General features: G+C 39.4%; 1 protein-coding gene across 6 annotated transcripts in view; it reads left to right on the forward strand.

Moving 5' to 3' along the window:
• Window positions 1–18236, forward strand: part of SRGAP2 (SLIT-ROBO Rho GTPase activating protein 2) — a 236183-nt gene that overhangs the window by 113017 nt on the left and 104930 nt on the right. The gene's annotated exons all lie outside the window — the stretch shown is intronic.

Here is an 18236-nt window from a genome sequence, read left to right on the forward strand (position 1 = left end):
TGCTTGAATCACTTTGTGTCACCATTTTGAAAAGGACTGCAGAAGAAAGCAGTTACTTGCAATTACTGTGGCATTCTGGGGTGCTCATGGGAGCATTGTTGTGTGTTTTCATGTGGAATTATTTCTGCATGGATAGAGCAGGGAAAATACCCCAAAATCATTCCACTTTTAAAAATAAAAGTGGGCGGGGGGGAGGGCAAGACTTTATGTCAGTGGTTCCCAAGGTTCTTTTGATCAGGGACCACTTTGACCAGGGACCACTCTCCTACATTAGGATCAAAAGGGTTACAAATCAGTTTTTGGTCAACTTTAGATTCAGTTTGGTTATTTGGAGTTCTGATTCAGAAAATTACATTGGATAGATGACACAAGCTCTAGTTTCTGGTACACAACATATGCCATCCAGTAGTCACTAACTGCTCACCCACAGAAAGCCATATTTAATAAGCCTCTGCACTATAACAGGATTTTGCGAGACCAGTCGCTCTTGTTGCGATGGTGTAGTAACAGTGAGTGACCATATTTTAGTTCTTGCTGACCACTGGTGGTCCATGGACCACAGGTTGGAAACTACTACTTTATGGAATGTGGCTTTCATTCAACTCGTGGACCACACTTTGCTGATCCCTGTAATGAAACATGTTGTATATAGAGTGCTGCATCTAAAGAGAGGTTGAAAGTTATTGGTTTAAAATGCCACATTATACCCATTTACCTCCTGACTTTGAAACATCAACTCATTATTTCTATTAGAGTTGTAGTGTACAAGCGAAGGGGTTGGAATCTCCTTTCTTCTGGAGTCACATTTGTGGAATGCCTTCCTGAGGAATTCTGTCTGACTCTGACTTTTTGTAGGCAGAGGGAACACTGCTCCCCCAACTAACTTTGGAGATATGTTTTAGCTTTTTCAGGATTGTCAAATAATTAAAAGTTGTTTTCAGATCCTTGCTTGACTTTGTGTCTGTTGTCCCAATGAATGGAAGCTGTTTTGATAGGAGACCTTTTTGCTGTTATTAATCAATCGGACTATTTTAATGAAAAACTGGATAGACATTGATGCCTTAAGGTCAAATGTTATCTGGCGCCAAATTTGAAACAGCTAGCATTATTCAAGCTCCTTTTTAAGCCTAGGCAAAGAGAGCCAATACAAAAGGGACCAAACAAAGTGTTGCACTGTGAAGTTTTTTTTTTTCTGTCCAGGATTCCAGCCATCCTGTCCTATTATTATTTAACCTCTGGTTTTTCACTCCACCTCCTTCCAGCAGTACGTCATTGAGTATCCATTGAACAGTCTTTGTCGAAAGCGAGCCTCTTTTGGTTAAAAGTTGAGATTTCCTCCCTGCTTTGCTTTTTCTCCCCTACAGAGTTTTTGGTATTTTTGTTACCTTCTTTTGGTATGGCAGATATTTCTTTCAGTACCTCAGTTGCTAATAAAATGTACTGCTTCCTGTGCACATCTTTGTTTAATTTGGGTGGATTTCTCACCTTTTCTATATTAAATAAAAATTGTGTAATATTAACCAGGAACCGGAATTTATGGATTGGGCAGATGAATCCGAAGTAAATAAAGGGTTATGAATCAGAAGGAAGCAATAAGCTATGATTTGCAAAGATGCAGAATCACAGCAAAGTACAATTTCCGTACAAGATGATTTACATATCAAGGGGGGGAGGATGGCATTTTGCAGTGATTATAAGGAAATATGTCAATTAAAAAGAAAGATGCAAACTATATTTAGGATTCATATCTGAGTTGGCTATTTTGACATCAAAAGGGCTATTGGATGTCCGACAAAGTGTGCAGCTGTCTGTAAAATTCATGATAAATATATTCATTATGTTACTATCAGACTCTGCTGTTTTCATCCTGTGAGACTAACACAGCTTATATGTGTGGGAGCAGTATTTAAACTTTGAGATGTCTACCTGTTTTATCAGATTGAAGTAAGCCTGCTAGGTGATTTAAAGAAGTCTTTGTTGATTTAATCAGACAGTTGTCTGTGAACAATGCAATTAAGTATTCTGAGGAACGAGCATTATTTCTTATCTGGAAACCCTTGGTCTATTGCTAAAATTGAAGATAGACTCCTTTCTCAGCAAATGTCACTGTAGAGGAGATATTCCTTCTTTTGTCTGTAGGAGGTAAACCCGCTTTTCTTCAATGCTTTCTGTCACACATGGTTTCTTTTTTTACTGATCCAAAGACCTCTAATTCATTTAAACAAATCAAGTGGTCAATTAAACATTGCAACTGTAACTTGGAAAAGTTATCAGTGCCTTCAAAATATTTGAAATTTTGTTAGCTTTTTTTCTTTACTGTTTTCCCAGCCCCCTCCCCTCACTCCAGTGTAGTTATTTTGACTTTATAGGTGAAAGATTGAAAGAATAACACAGTGATACTGGGTTTTATTTACAGTCTGATACCCATCAGTTTAGCAAACAATACTAGATTACTTCTAGACTTCCAAGTGATTCTCATGATTTGCCGAGAACTGTAGGGGAAATGCTACAATTCGGTGCTGTATTCTGGTGATTTTTAAGATTCTATACTCCTGGCAACCCTAGGTGTCTTGGTGCAAATTAGAAATTATCAGTTCTGAGCTTGCATAGAAGGCCACCTGCCATGCATGTCCATCGTGTAAATCAGATGAACTATGGATATGTGGTGGGGTGGTGGTTTAATATGGAACACAAGGCAGGTTTCACTGATGGGTTTTCTCTCAAGTCAGTTACAAACCTAGGCATACTTGAAAGGGAATGGGGAAGCATGGGCTTTAGTAATATGTCCAGTGTATGCTTTGTTGTTGGATTCTATTGCACTAAGTTTAGATTGTTTCCTCTCTTGGTCTGGCAGAATCGTAGTGGTGCATGGATTATTTCAGCAATATCCTTCAAGTATTGCAAGGTTTAGTATTGATCCTAACTCATCTGTCAAGTGTAAGACAAAGTCAGGGTCTTCTTGTTGGGTGGGAAATCTAGGTTCTCATTGCTTATATGACAGAGATCGGTATCTATCAAAGACACTACAGGAGATCTTGGAAGATTGCATGCCATCCCTACTCTGAAGAACACTCAGGGATCATTATTGAAAAGAAATGTATGACAAGATCATTCATGGCTTTCTAGTGCTCTGAGGCACGAACCATTTAATCCTCTTCAGAATGTTTAAGGATATGGCTGACATCTTCCAGGCTTATGTTTTGACTGACCTTTCAAAGATGCCTCTGTTTTGTATGATGCTGCTCAAGTCGAGATGGCATCTGCATTTGTTTCCAAGCAGTGTGAAAGTAAAACCTTTCATTTGACCTTCTAAAACTATACTAATTGCATTACACTTGATTAAGTACTTAGAAGGGATTATTGAGCTCCTTTAATCCTTGTAGGGGGTAAGTTATGTTTGTGCATCATTGCTTGTTTAAGGACAACATGAAAAACCACAGAGGGCCATAAAATACTGTAGATGTTCTAACATAACTAAATATGTGTATGTGCAGGGTTGGTGACGGATTAGTTTTGATTTAAGAAATCGGTTGATTTGGCTCTAGTTCAGTTACCAAGTGTTGAAATACATTTTAGGTGTACTTGCACTAAAGCTGCAATTGGCAACCTGATTTCTTTGAACTGTCTTTCAAGAAAGAGAGAAAGAAGGAAAGACAAAAGGGAGGGAAGGAAAGAGAGAGTAAAGAAGGGAGGAAAGAGCGAAGGAAGGACGAAAGGATGAGAAGGTGGGAAGGAGGAAAGAGAGAAGGAAGGAAGGATAGAAGGGTGAGAGAGTGGAGGGCCTGCGAAAAGATCTCAAGGGGCCACATCCAGCCCCCAGGCCTGGGTTTGCCCATACCTGGTCTATTGTCTCTCCCTCACCAAGTTCATTCTGGAAGCAAAGAAAATTGGCACTCTCCCTTTTACCATGCCCCAGCTCTTTTCAAAGCATCAAGTAAATAAGAGATTACAAAAACCTAAGACCTTTTTGTTTAAGCAGGTTTTTAATTTATAAGCAAGGAAGTTTCTTACTGGGATGTTTTATTTAACATTTTAAAAATGCTATTATATTGTTTCAGGTAATGGTTTTAATTATAATTTTTTGTTGAAATTTAATGAGTCCGTCTAGAACAATCATGAGCAAACTTCGGCCCTCTAGGTGTTTTGCCCATGCCTGGTCTAGAAGCCACCCTGGGTCCCACTCTTGGAGGAAGATGGCAAAGGAATGAAACAAACAGACAAATATTTAATTTAATTTAATAACCGCAGTGCTCAGGAAAGGTATAACCACCATATGCTTTGTAAACCACTTGGATAGCTATGTTAAGTGGGACATATAGAGACGAAAAATTATAGAGTAGTTTTATATATGAATTTGGTACAGATACGTGTTGTTGTTGTTGTTGCTGTATGCCTTCAAAATAGTAGCTGTGTTAATCTCTTGCAACATAAAAAGAAAAGTTCTGGCGGGCTGGGGAGGGGGGGGAGGACATGTGCCAGAACCAGTGACTTCAAAGCTAGCTGTTGGGTTTTACTGTTAAAACCTTATGTAGCTTGAGTCCAGATTGCCTACGGGATCACCTTCTCTCATATAATCTGCTCCACACATTTTGGTCTTTTGGGGGACATTTACTTCTGTCAGCCAAGCTCAGTCTGTCAACTGTTAACCAAAAGACTTTTTCATCGGCTGCCCTAAAATTGTGAAATGACCTGTGGAAGAGAGTCGGTAGCTGGATTTGCTTCTGCATAAAAAAAACAACATTACAGATCGAATTTCTTCTGGCAGTGGGGTGTAGTGGTTTGAAAGTTGGACTAGGTATTAAATGACAAGTTTTGAAATTATGAACTAATAGTTTATAATATGTATTTTAAATTAATGTTATATTCTTTTAACAGATTATATATTTTAAATGGTATTCTTATTTCTATTTGTTGCTGCCGTTCTCCACCTTGATCCTTAGGGAAAGGTGGGTAAGAAACCATTGTCATCATCTTTTAATTTTAGCATGAGCTTTGATAGATATAAGATGAGGTACAAAACATATTTAGATAGTAATTGGAGTGAGATAGAATGGAGTACATCCAGAAAGATGCAAATAATGTCCCTTGCCGAAACTTTTCAAAGGCCTGGACAAGGTGATACAGTTCTTTCAGATCTTTACAGTGATCAGTAAAGCCTTCAGTCATTTCCGACTTATAATGACCTGAAGGCAACCTTATCACAGGGTTTTCTTGGAAAGATTTGTTTAGAGAGGCTTTGTCACTGTCTTCCTTTGAGACTGATAGAACTTGATTTGCTCAAGGCCATTTAGTTGGTTTCTCTGGCCAAGCAGGAATTTGAACCCTGGTCTCCCTGAGTCCTAGTCAAACACTGAAACCCACTACACTACGAAATTATTGAGAAAGTCTATAAAATGATGTTCAGAAGGCATATCACTCCATCAAAATTTGCCACAATTCACAAAAATTGTGATAATAAAGGCTGGAAATGCAAGGAGCAGAAATGTACATTTTACAATATATGGTTGACCAGCAAAAAAGCTAAAGCATTCTGGGTTGCAGTTAAAGAAGTACACACAGTCCCTCAGTTACAAACATCAAACTTACGGATTTCTCATAGTTAATACTGTGGGTGAGATAACAGTACATGAGAAAAACCTATCCTTTGGAAGGGAAATTCACTCTTATAAGAGTTACCATGGGGAAAAGGTGTCTCCACTGAAGCATTATCACAGATCCTTTTTTCCATAGCCAGCAAAAAATTTAAAATCGAGCTGAAATCTTTTGAACAGGGGCTCAGGCAGCAAAACAAACATCACAAGGGTATAAACCCTTCCTTATGCTATCCAAAGTTTGTGTGTATATGTGTGTGTGTGTGTGTGTGTGTGTGTGTGTGTACTGTGACTATTCTGACTTACATACAAATTCAACTTAAGAACAAAACTACAGAACCCAAATTATTCTTGACTTGTGGGCTGCCTTTTCTGCAAACTGCATTAAAAAACTTACTACTTAAACCAGAGGTTTTCCTTCTGGAATTATCTGGTGGAAGTATAAAGGAAAAAAGACACAGTTTTTTCCAAAATGCAGTACCAGCTTCTTGCATTATTTATGCAATTTTTCTTTTTTAGAAAAGATTCATTTAGTGGATGATTGGTTACTAAAATTGATTCAATTGACAGAGGTGGATAAAATCTCTTGTATATTGAAAGACACATCTATACAGAACTTCCAGAACAATTAGACATCATTTTATTGTATTTGAAAAAAAAAATCAAAAAGAGACTGGGTCTTAACAAGATTCGACAATTAAAATAATCCCCCTTTGTCTATTTCTGCTTGATTTTGAAAAGTTAACAATCTAATTGGAAAATTTTCAGATAAAACAAAGTATATAGTTAAGGATGGTTTCTATTCTTTATTTAGTTATCCTGGAGTGACAACAGGGAGTCAATTAAAAGGATAAGGTGCAGTTACAAGAATGATAACTTTATGCTCTATATATGTTTATCTAATTAATATCAATATCTAATAAAATGACTATATATATATTTTAAAAAAAAAACCCTCTACTGGATCTCTCAATAGAAATAGCATGATTAAAGTCTTAGGTACAGATATCTCTTTATTTGCTTTTCAGTAGCAGAATTTCCACTCCTTTTCTCCTTAAGGTTGGTATAGACCGGAGCTGTTACTTGTCAGGAAACAAACAGCATGGATTTAGTCTCTAGTTTGCCAGCTTGATCAAATGCCTAAAGAGTTTCTTATGTTAACTCTTGCTATCCTTGTTATGTGTCACTGGGGTATCATTCTCTTGTATCACTTTTTCCTAGGGATTCTTTCTCAGAGCGACATGTGATATATGCGATGGCAATAGTATGTGACTGAACCCAGAGCCACTGGTGATTGTCCTCTTTGCCGGAAAGCTCCCTCAGTTTCCTTCCTTAGAATCAACCTGACAAGTGTGAACTAGCACCAGACAACTGATAAAGGCCGAGTATCAAGGCGGTTATGGAGAACATTGGCTAACTAGCAAATAGCTAGTCTGTTTAGCTGCAAAATTATGGAAAGACACAGTACTGGAGAAATGCCATTTTATGAACAGCATTTTGCATATCTAATCATCTTTACTGTGGTACATCTGCGTGGATGTACTTTAAAGCAGCATTTTTATTCACCCTTTCCATTATTATTCAAGTCAAGCAGGATATTTGGTGCTTTTTTTTTAACAAGTGGTTTATAGATTAAAGAGACACAAGTGGTTCTTGTCTAACATTTCCTTCCACCTCTGCTTATTTCAAGCAGAGAATATGACTATACTCACACCACAGTTTTATTAAACAGGAGCCAATTCTATTAAGTTAATATCTCGGATTAAATTGAGTATTTAAAATGGATCCTACTTCAACCCTCCTCTCTCCTGCAGTGGTCCTGCCCCCAAACAATTTCTTCAAAGTCTTTGCAGCCTTCTGTAACAGAGTTTTGTAGCATATGAAATGCTATGGGTTCTCAGTTGGGATCCAAGCCAATGACTGTTCTCCTTACGCAATTGATTGGACTGATTGCTTCTGTATGGTACCTTATAAGGTGAAATGGCAAATAGCACAGTTATATAGTATGTGTGTGTGTGTGTGTGTATATATATATATATATATATATATAGCATTTGTGTGCTGTCTTTCTCCCAGAGTAGAACCCAACCCAGCTTCTAAAACAATTAAAATACACAGAAGGAAAAAAAAGTTGAAAAAGCACATAAAACAGTACACAAAGTATTTTTACAAATCCAGAAAATGAATAAAATGCCCATTAAAAACTCCTCTGTTTCCATATTAAAAGTCTGCTGGTACAGAAATGTTTTCACATGCCTGTGAAAGGAAAGCAGGGAAGGAGCCATTCTCATGTTTAACATCTACATGAAGCCCCTGAGAAAGATCATCCGGAGTTTTGGAGTTTGATGCCACCTATACACAGATGATGTTCACTCCTTTCCACCTGCTACTAAGGAGCCTTTTCGGGTCCTGAACTGATGCTTGGCAGCTGTGATAGTCTGGATGAGGGCAAACAAATTGAAACTGAATCCAGACAAGACAAAAGTATTCCTAGTCAGTCATAAGGTCAAACAGGGTAAAGGTTTACAGCCTGTGCTGGATAGAGTTACACTCCCCCTGAAGACACAGGGTTTGCAGCTTGGGAGTGATCCTGAACTCATAGCTGAGCCTGGAACCCCAGGTTTCAGCAGTGGCCAGCGGAGGTTTTGCACAGTTAAATTTGTACGCCAGCTGCACCTGCACCTTGGAAAGTTATACCTGGCCGCAGTGGTCCCCTTTCTTGTTACTTCTTTTCTAGACTATTGCAACGCACTCTATGGCTCACCGGAGAGTCGTACAGGGAACATACAACTTCCCTGTTGCGTCAGCTCCACTGGCTGCCAGTCTGCTACTGAGCACAATTCGAAGTGCTGGCCTTAGCCTATAAAGCCCTAAATAGTTCCAGCCCAACTTACCTGTCCAAACATATCTCCTTCTATGATCCTCCTAGGAGGCTAAGATCGTTGAGGGAGGCCCTGCTTTCAGCCCCATCCCGCTCGTAAGCATGGCTGGTGGGGACAAGAGATAGACCCTTCTCAGTGGTGGCCCCTCGCCCATGGAACTCCCTCCCCAGTGACATTAGATCGGCTCCCTCCCTCCTGGCCTCCAGGAAAAAACTAATAACATGGCTCTGTGATCAGGCCTTTGGTCAGTAATGGGAGCAGTTCAATATGAGACTATAATGATAACAATGATGACTCGGACTGGCCCTGGAATATGATCTGGATTATGTGATTTTAATTGATGTTTTAATGTTATGTTTTAATTGATTGGGTTTTAATGCTTCTGTATTTCTATATGTGGCATTGAATTGTTGCCTTTGTAAGGCCGCCCTGAGTCCCATTCGGGGTTGAGAAAGATGGTAAAGAAATAAATAAGTAGAGGGTCCCAAAAGAGGTTAGGATCAGTCATTGAGAAGTATTTCTCTTGTGTCCTCACCAAGCAAGCCTGAGATATGTGTGGGATCAAGAGAAAACCTTCTCCTGTAGATCTTTTGTATAGGTAGATTATATATAGGGCTTTATAGGTTGTGACCAGCACTTTGAATTGTACCCAGAAGTGAACCGATAGCCAGTGAAGCTGTTTTAACAAGAGAGTTAACAAGGAATTAGATAAAATGTTATCAAATGTGCATTTGTACATAATGCTGCCCATACAAAAATAACATGCTTACAACTTCTGGACAGGAACAAAAAGCGCATGCCCTTAGTAAAAGAAAATTGATAAGTCTCTTTGGCTTCCCATGGTCTAAAAGCTCATTCTAATTTTAAAATTTCCCAATACTTTTCTGGGTCATTTTCAGATACTGAGTACTGAATTTGGAGCTTGATCATGATAAACCGCAAAGGGCTCATTTCACTTGAGAGATGAACTGCTACATTCTGAAGCAAAGCCGCTGTCAATGATAGTTCGAAGATGAGCCTGCTGCTATAATCGAGCCTTCTGGCTATGGAGGCCTGTGTGGTTTTGATAAGGTCTTCATGAGACACAGTCACAGCCTCTGGTCCTTATCTCAGAAGAGAGAGAGAGGCATTCTGTCACAGCTGTTATGTGTGAATCTTGGCATGGCTGTAGATCCCGTAAGGGAGGATCTGCTATTAACAGCAAAGAGCAGCTTTAAGTTCTTGTGGTGTGTGAGTGTGTGTGCATGAAGTAGTTTAGCCCTCCAGTGAAAAGTGTGCAGGCCATAACTAATTCGCTTGTCTCTTACTGCAAGATAATTCTTGTCTTGAAGGGAAGGTGTTACAAGGATGGTGGAGGCATGCTGTCTGTCAGGCTCTGGCATGTTTTCCTTTTAAAATGATTAACTTCCAAACTTCCTGGAGCATTTTCTAGTTGGGCCTCAGAAAGCTTTTCAGATGTCTGAAGTTCCTGCCCGCTCTGTCAAGTTCTGTTGCAAGAATTCTGCAATATGCTCTGACTTAATCTAATTACATTTTTCCCTTTTCCAATTGCATGATTAAGAGATCCTTTTTGGGGCTGTGATATGAGGAAGGGTCTCATTTGTTTGAGCAACAGATGGAAGGTTGCCAACCACTTCAAAGGCATCTTTCATGATAAGGGAAGTCAGGTTTACTGCCAAAACCCATATTTGAGTGGTGTCTGGGACAGAATGTGGCGTTAACAGGATTCCCAGAGGTGTTTACTGATCTGCTCTGTTTACTGCAAAGGCTTCTCCATAGAATGCTTGTTTAATCACTAGAGTATTATATTGCTATTGAGGGGACCTCTTAAGGGGAAGAGTGAACCACTAAGGGGAAAAAAAGGGAAGCAATTCAAAATGTCAAGATGCATTGATTTGTTTTGTGCTGCGGAAAAACAAATTCTTACTTTCCAGGTTCATAGATCATAACATCAGAATTGCCACAGCACATTATGCTAATTTTGATTAGAATATTGGTTTCTGAACATTCGCCATCTTAGATTTCTATGCAAATTACTCCTTTTTGTTCAGTTTGGAGTTCAAAATTTGCATTCACCTGCAATAGAATGTGGAATTTACTTTTGAGGACCGGTGTTATAGACATATTGACCAAATTGAGACTATAATGAGTTGATATTATAGCAAAACAATATATGTACAAGGGTTTAGAGACAGTTCTCCTTTTCATCAAGTATATAATATACATCAGAAATTAGCCTTACTTAACCTCCTAACCATAATTTCCTGGTTTGGTTGAAAATAAGAAAATTACTGTTAAGTAGAATCTTGCTGGTTTAATCACAACTCTCGCAGCAAAGGAAAAGTTGAATGGACAGGCACTTGTGTGAAAAGTTCTCACAGCCAGGAAGTTCTTCTAATGTTCAGATGGAATCTCCATTCATGTAGTTTGAAGCCATTGTTCCACGTCCTAGTCTCCAGGGCAGCAGAAAACAAGCCTGCTCCCTCCTCCCTATGAATTCCCCTCACATATTTATGGATGGCTATCATGTCTCCTCTCAGCCTTCTCTTCTTCAGGCTAAGCATGCCTAGCTCTTTAAGCCACCCCCATAGGACTTGTTTTCCAGACCTTTGATCATTTTAGTGGCCCTTCTTGGAACACATGCCAGCTTGTCACCATCTCTCTTAAGTTGTGGTTCCCAGAATTGGACACACTATTCCAGGTATGGTCTGACCAAGGCAGAATAGAGGGGTAGCATGGCTTCCCTAGATCTAGACACTATACTCCTATTTACGCAGGCCAAAATCCCATTGGCTTTTTAGGCAGCCACATGACATTGTTGGCTCAAGTTTAACTTGCTGTCCACGAGGACTCCAATATCTTTTTTTTATGCAGGCCACTATTGAGCCATGGAATCCCCCATTCTGTATTTTTGCATTTCATTTTTTTCTGCCTAAGTTGAGTATCTTGCATTTGTCCCTGTTTAACTTTGTTTTGTTAGTTTTGGCCCATCTGTCTAATCTGTTAGGATAATTTTGAATTCTGTTCCTGTCTTCTGGAGTATTGGTTCTCCCTCCCTGAGAAGGGAGAATCCAACTCCCCACCTGTCTGTATTCTCAAGGAATACGGCTGAAGGGATGAATCTTCCATTGGACAAAGGCTTCTTGTGTTGCATACTCTTGGCTTCAGTGGAGTCCTGGTCAATGCCAGTGGTCAAATTTTGTGAAAATTTCAGGCAGTTACAAAGCTCTGTGAATGTATAACACTGACATTGAATGCAGGTTTTATATTATCACTATGCCCTCTACCTTACACATGAAGTGAAACATAAGAACAGATGGGAAAGGCCATATTGCAAAATCCATAAAAATGAACACACATGTGTATTGCTAGCAATTTTTTATATGCAAACAAATAAATAAACACAAAGCATTTGAATGCTTAAACACTATTGGCAAGAAAGTTAAGGGAGCTATATGCCACTAGCATGAATCTTGGTTCTCCTGGATATGTGTCTTCATTGCGGGAGTCAGTATGGCTTAGTATCAAGTTTTTATATTTCTGGTTCAGACTTCAAGTATTTAATGAGCAGGGCATTTTTAGACAAATAATGTGAGTTCTTCTGTTGAAGAGAAAACATTAAATTGATGTTAATGCTTTGCAAGTCTAAGATGGTGTCTCTAAATAATACACAGATAGGTGCCTCCAGGGAAGAGTGAATTGTTTCTGTCTTGCTCTTAATTAATTATTGAGTTCTATATGAGGTACAGTGAAGTTCAGGTGTGAACCTTACATGTTGGCTCATGTTGGGTTCTGATCTTCTTCTTGCTTTATCTCAGGAGAACAGATTGCTTTGATGTTGCTTCAATACTCTTTCTCAGACTGCTTTTGGGTTCTTACTTTTTGCATTGTAGAATGTTTGATATGCCTGTTTTTTAGCTTTGTTGAGTGTGTTACTTTCTAACTGTGTTCTGTTTAAAATAATTGCCTTCAGAAAAAGCAAACTTCCAGAAAGGCAAAACATACTCCTTGGCTTCTCCCATTCCAACCTCTTCTGGGTAAGGGCAGGAGCACAGATTTTGTGGAGCTGCAGTTCCCAGCTTTCATCAACATTGGCCAAGCTGCCTTGGACTGAAGGGAGCTGAAATCCAGTATCTGGAATAATATTCCCCAGCTTTATTCTCTATTGTGGACTATGATTTCACTACATAGTGATGTCACTATAAGTTTAGTAAGATTTTCAGATGTTCTCAAACAGAATGTGCTTCAATATATTGTAAAAGACCACTATAATTTGGACATTTTAGTTAGTCATTTGTGCCAGGAGAGAAATGCTCTCCCTTAAACAAACAGATTGTGATATATTTTATGGATCTCTTATGCATATGCCAGATTTTAACATAAAAAGGCAGACTGCAGATTTGTGTATCAGCTCATTAAAGAGTTTTGAGTATTGTATAATAGAGAAGCTGTCTCCAAAACAAAAAATGGAGGTCTCAGAGGGTCAGCAAATTTGTATTACCTAACCATGTGAGATCTCTTTTGCTATTCTGGCTAATTTCTGAGTAGACAGATTTTTCTATACTTTGGCTAATTGAATGCATACAGTAATAAGAGAATTCTGAGAACTGAAAATCTTTTTAAAACTTTGCTTTTTGGTTATGCACCATTTATGTTTTTGCACACAAAAGAAACTCCTAAGGCTTTTTACTAGCTGAGGGAAGCGTTAAATATTAAGAGAGTATTGAGTGCGTATATGAGAGAAAGAGAGAGGAAATTGAGCTAACTCCTTAGTGTGCTTCCGTTTGCATCTATTTTCTTCACTTAAGTCTTCTCAAGTTCAAGAATGTTTTCCCCCATAACACTGCTTTCTCCATATACAGGTTAGTTCAGATGTTGTTATGATGGCAGTCTTGGAAATTATAGTGTTTTTGTCCCTAGCCATGAGGGCTGGTGTGTTCATTTTGCTGGAGATTTGCCTGAAACCCATTAATCCAAATGCTATATAGCTTTGGTGTTATTTAAACATAAGAAGAGTAATATTGCATAAGACCAGATGTCTATATAGTCAAACATTCTAGCACACCATAGTCAGTCAGCTGCCTATAGGAAGCTCGTCAGGATGTCATGATTGCAGCTACACACTGGCCTTCCAAGTGATACCACTTTTACTTGCCCATTGGAGAACTGCTCTTGCTTTCTTATTGATCTTATAAAGTATCTAATAAATTAATAGATAAAAAGAGGGTAAGTCATACGTCTCTTTTCATGCTTGCCTTCATAGATTGTGGGAATGAACAACTACAGATATTGCATAAACTTCATTTATTAAAGCTCTCATTTTGTTGTGGCAACCTGGCAAACATTAGCATTACCTTCTTCCATATTTCTGGGTAGGAAGCAAAGAAAGGCTCCAGAAGAAGCAACCAGGGCCATTGCCATGTGTGTGTGTGTGTGTGTTAAGTGTTCTAACCCCCCCCCCCAAAAAAAACCTGGCTGAACTTTTAACACACACATCCCCCCCCCCCCCCCGGCTATGGCCCTGCATGCAACATGCTTTAACTGATCTGTATTTACTACAGGATAGATACTTGAATAGGTTAATGTTCCTTGTGACTCTTCTGGATAGGAGATCCTGTTAGTTCCAAAGTACTTACTTACTTAGGCGATCCCTCGTTTTCCGAGGATGGTTGTCTTCCAACATTCTTGTGGGTCTGTATGTGGCTGTGGAGCCCTATTCTTGCTCTGCATCTTCTTCTGCAGTGAGGGCATTGGTTTCCAGGTGGAAGGCGGTCTCAGTCAGGGTTGGCTTGACGCGCCTTCCTCTTGGCACGCTTCTCCCTTTTGCCCTCCATTCGTGCCTCCTCAAATTCTGCAGCACTGCTGGTTAAAGCTGACCTCCAGCTGGAGCAGTCAAGAGCCAGGGCTTCCCAGTTCTCAGTGTCTATGCCAGAGTTTTAAGGTTGACTTTGAGCCCATCTTTAAATCTCTTTTCCTGTCCACCAACATTCCGTTTTCCGTTCTTGAGTTCGGAGTAGAGCAACTGCTTTGGGAGACGGTGGTCGGGCATCCGGACAACGTGGCCGGTCCAGCGGAGTTGGTGGTGGAGGACCATCGCTTCAATGCTGGTGGTCTTTGCTTCTTCCAGCACGCTGACGTTTATCCGCCTGTCTTCCCAAGAGATTTGCAGGATTTTCCGGAGGCAGCGCTGATGGAATCGTTCCAGGAGTTGCATGTGACGTCTGTAGACAGTCCACGTTTCTTTCGCAGGCATATAGCAGGGTTGGGAGGACAATAGCTTTATAGACAAGCGCCTTGGTATTCCTACGGTCCTCAAACACTCTCTGCTTCATTTGGAAAAATGCTGCACTCGCAGAGCTCAGGTGGTGTTGTATTTCGGTGTCGATGTTGACTTTGGTGGAGAGGTGGCTGCCAAGGTAGCGGAAATGATCAACATTTTCTAATGTTACACCATTAAGCTGTATCTCTGGCATTGGGGAGGGGATGGCTGGTGACTGCTGGAACAACAACATTTGTTATAGAACTCCAGTATGCTGATGACAATGTCGTCTGTGCGCATTCAGAAGAAGATCTACAAGCCACTCTAAACACCTTTGCAGAAGCATACGAGACGCTCAGCCTGTCATTGAACATTGAAAAACCAAGTTCCAAAGTATTCTGACATCAAATAATAGCATCTTGCTTCCTGCCCAAAGAGCCGGTTGCAGTTTTGGCCCAAAGAGCCATTTGCAGTCCTCAGTTACTGCAATAATGACAGCAAGAATCTTCTAGTGACAAAAAATAGCATTTGTGTGCTATTCAATTCACTGGCAATTCACTTGCACTGATGTCTAGTCTATAATTGCATCCCCACAATTTTTTCCTTTTATAACCTCAGGATATTCTTGACATTACATTATAATCAAAGACCGGGAAATAACATATAATTGTTTCCATCAATGTTTTCCAAATCCGTAAGTGATGAATTTATTCATTTAAAATAACTCAGTAGTTTTTTAAAAAAATCTCTTTATTTTACCAAATATTTTGTTGTTGTTACGTTGTTGTTGTTGTTGTTTTTGTGCATTTCCTAGTTGTTATCAGTTTATGATGACCCTAAGGCAACCATATCTATGTTTTTTTTCCTGACAAAATTTGTTCAGAAGTGTTTTACCTTTTCCTCCTATGAAGCCAATGGGACTGTGATAATTTGAAAATGAATGGTAGGAAGGACTATGTTCTCCTGGAGCCGTAGTTAGCCATTCTGAAGTTTGCATCATGTTTCTTGTTGACTATATAGGACAGTGGTTCTCAACTTTCCTAATGCTACAACCCTTTAATAAATTCTTCATGTTGTGGTAACCCCCAACCATACGATTATTTTGTTGCTACTTCATAACTGTAATTTTGTTACTGTTACGAATCATAATGCAAATATACGATACAGGATCTATTTTCATTTATTGGACCAAATTTGGCACAAATGCCTGCTATGCCCAAATTTGAATGCTGGTGGGTTATTTGGGAGTTATTGTTGCTGGGATTTATAGTTAACCTATAATCAAAGAGCACTCTCAACTCCACTAAGGATGGAATTGAACCAAACTTGGCACACAGAACTCCCATGGCGATCCCTCTGACACCCCCTTGTAACACCCCCCCCTGGGGTCCCGACCCCCGGGTTGAGAAACCCTGATATAAGGTGAGTTAGCCCACTTGGTCATCCTGTGAGGCTCAGTATTACATTCCTCCATTTCAGTTTTTTAAGCACATGATTGGTCAAGGGGCCACTAACATTGACATATGTGGTTGAGAGGTACAGGTACACATGTATTCTTTCCATTTATGGGTGTCCAACTGCAAACTTAGAAGCATTCAGCTGACTGAATCCTTTATTTAGAGAAAGTGTTGTTTGAGAAATTGTTGGGCCTTTTTTTCTGTAAAGCAGGTCACATTCAATTCAAAGCTTTACATACTATATTATATGTATGGCTCCAGGTCAGTTACTATATAGCTTAAGGATATGCTTAAACTACTTACATTAGCTCTGGTACAATTTTGGAAAGATTATTTCTGTCTGTGGTTTGGCTGAATTGCTAGACTCAGCTCTTTTTAGTGTCAGAAAAGAACTGCCTGTTATAATCATGTTGCACTTCCCTTTACCTTCCCTATATTTATTCACAGACTCTATGTGGACTAAATTTATAGTGTTTGGTTTGGCTTTTGCAGACTCATTGCCCTGGTTTGGATTCAGGTCAGCTAAGGGATGGGCAAAAAGTCCCTGCGGGCGCCAGGTCAGTCGTCCAGCTGTGATGCTTCTAGCCAGCCGTGTCAAGATAAATTTTCTCTTAGCAGTTTGAAAAAGGGCAGCAGCAAAGTTAGAGTGCATGAATCTGTCATAAGTGGCATTGAAATTGTGCAAGCAGGATTAGAGGACATTACTTTCAATATTTCATAGTCCTTCCATTCAGCTGGCAGAACTGGCTGCCTTTTGAAGCCACCATGTTTCACTTTATTTGAAGATGCAGGCCAATGTTCATGGCTTCAATGGAATCTGCTGCTTGCAACTACAAAGACTTTAAAAAACAGGGGTGTAGACATGTCATAGATGGGCAGAGAACTATACTGTAAGGCTAGAATTGCTTAATGTCAGATTTGCCTATTCTGGAGGTGAATTAATTTGTCACAATTAAGAATAAATTCATCCACTGGCTGTGCAACATTCCATAGCCATGGAAAATTCATTATTTCTCTAACCTCTTTGGCTACATTTCTCTTGTCTTGATTAAACTTGTCTCCTGGGTGCATTTTAGAATAAGCTTACTAATGGTTTCTAGAATGTTTACATATTTTTGTTTACTTGCACAAAGTTTAGTTTGACCTAGTGGTTTTGTTTCACACATATTGTTACTTTTGGGAGGAAAAATTGCTACAGTAACCTAGATTAATTCTTTCCCACTCATTTCTGCCTCTGGTGTCATAAGAGTGACGTTTTGTTTGCCAAGCAGATTGATACAAATTAATAAAGCAAGGGAGTCAGAAAAAAGGCAAGTTTTCTGCATCACAATAGGAACACACTTTGTGAGATGTCCAAAGTATGAGAAAATTGTGGTTTCATAGCCCATCATATATATCTTTACAGGTTGTTTTCCTCACAAAAGAATCAGAGAACTATTAACTACTTAGTTCAAATCACATCCTCCCTGCCTGTCATATATCAACATGTTTAGTCTGTCCTGGGCTTCCTTTGTTGTGACTGGTTTATCACAGCAGGCTGTATGTATGTGGAATTTAAACAAAATGAACCTGGACTTGTTTATATCAGAGACCTTGCCACTTTAAACAATGTAATCAAGGAATGTAACTAACAGTTGCAAATAAGGATGAAGCTTCCTTTCTCACCTATGTGTTTAAATAGTGGGGGGGGGGGGGGGGGGGGGGGAGAGATTACCTTTAGCCTGCATTGCCCTCATGTTTCCAGGGAATAGAGGGCCAACATAGGAATTGGGAATTTTTAAACACTGAAGTATACCTGTATAAAACGTTTCCAAAGATATCTTCTCTACCCACTGTACTTGTGGAAAATGTTTCCATGTTCTTACGTTTGAAGTGTATTGTAGAAGCGTTCTGTGAAAGGCAGCACTTGGAAATGAGACACTAAGGATTTTTGAATGATAGATGAAAATACATACAGTAGAGTCTTGCTTATCCAACCTTTGCTCATTCAATGTTTTGTATTATCCAACGCAGTCTGCCTTCCGCCCGGATCCACAGTTGTTTCAAT

Source organism: Anolis sagrei, chromosome 4, assembly GCF_037176765.1.
Source record: "Anolis sagrei isolate rAnoSag1 chromosome 4, rAnoSag1.mat, whole genome shotgun sequence".
Lineage (NCBI taxonomy): Eukaryota > Metazoa > Chordata > Lepidosauria > Squamata > Dactyloidae > Anolis > Anolis sagrei.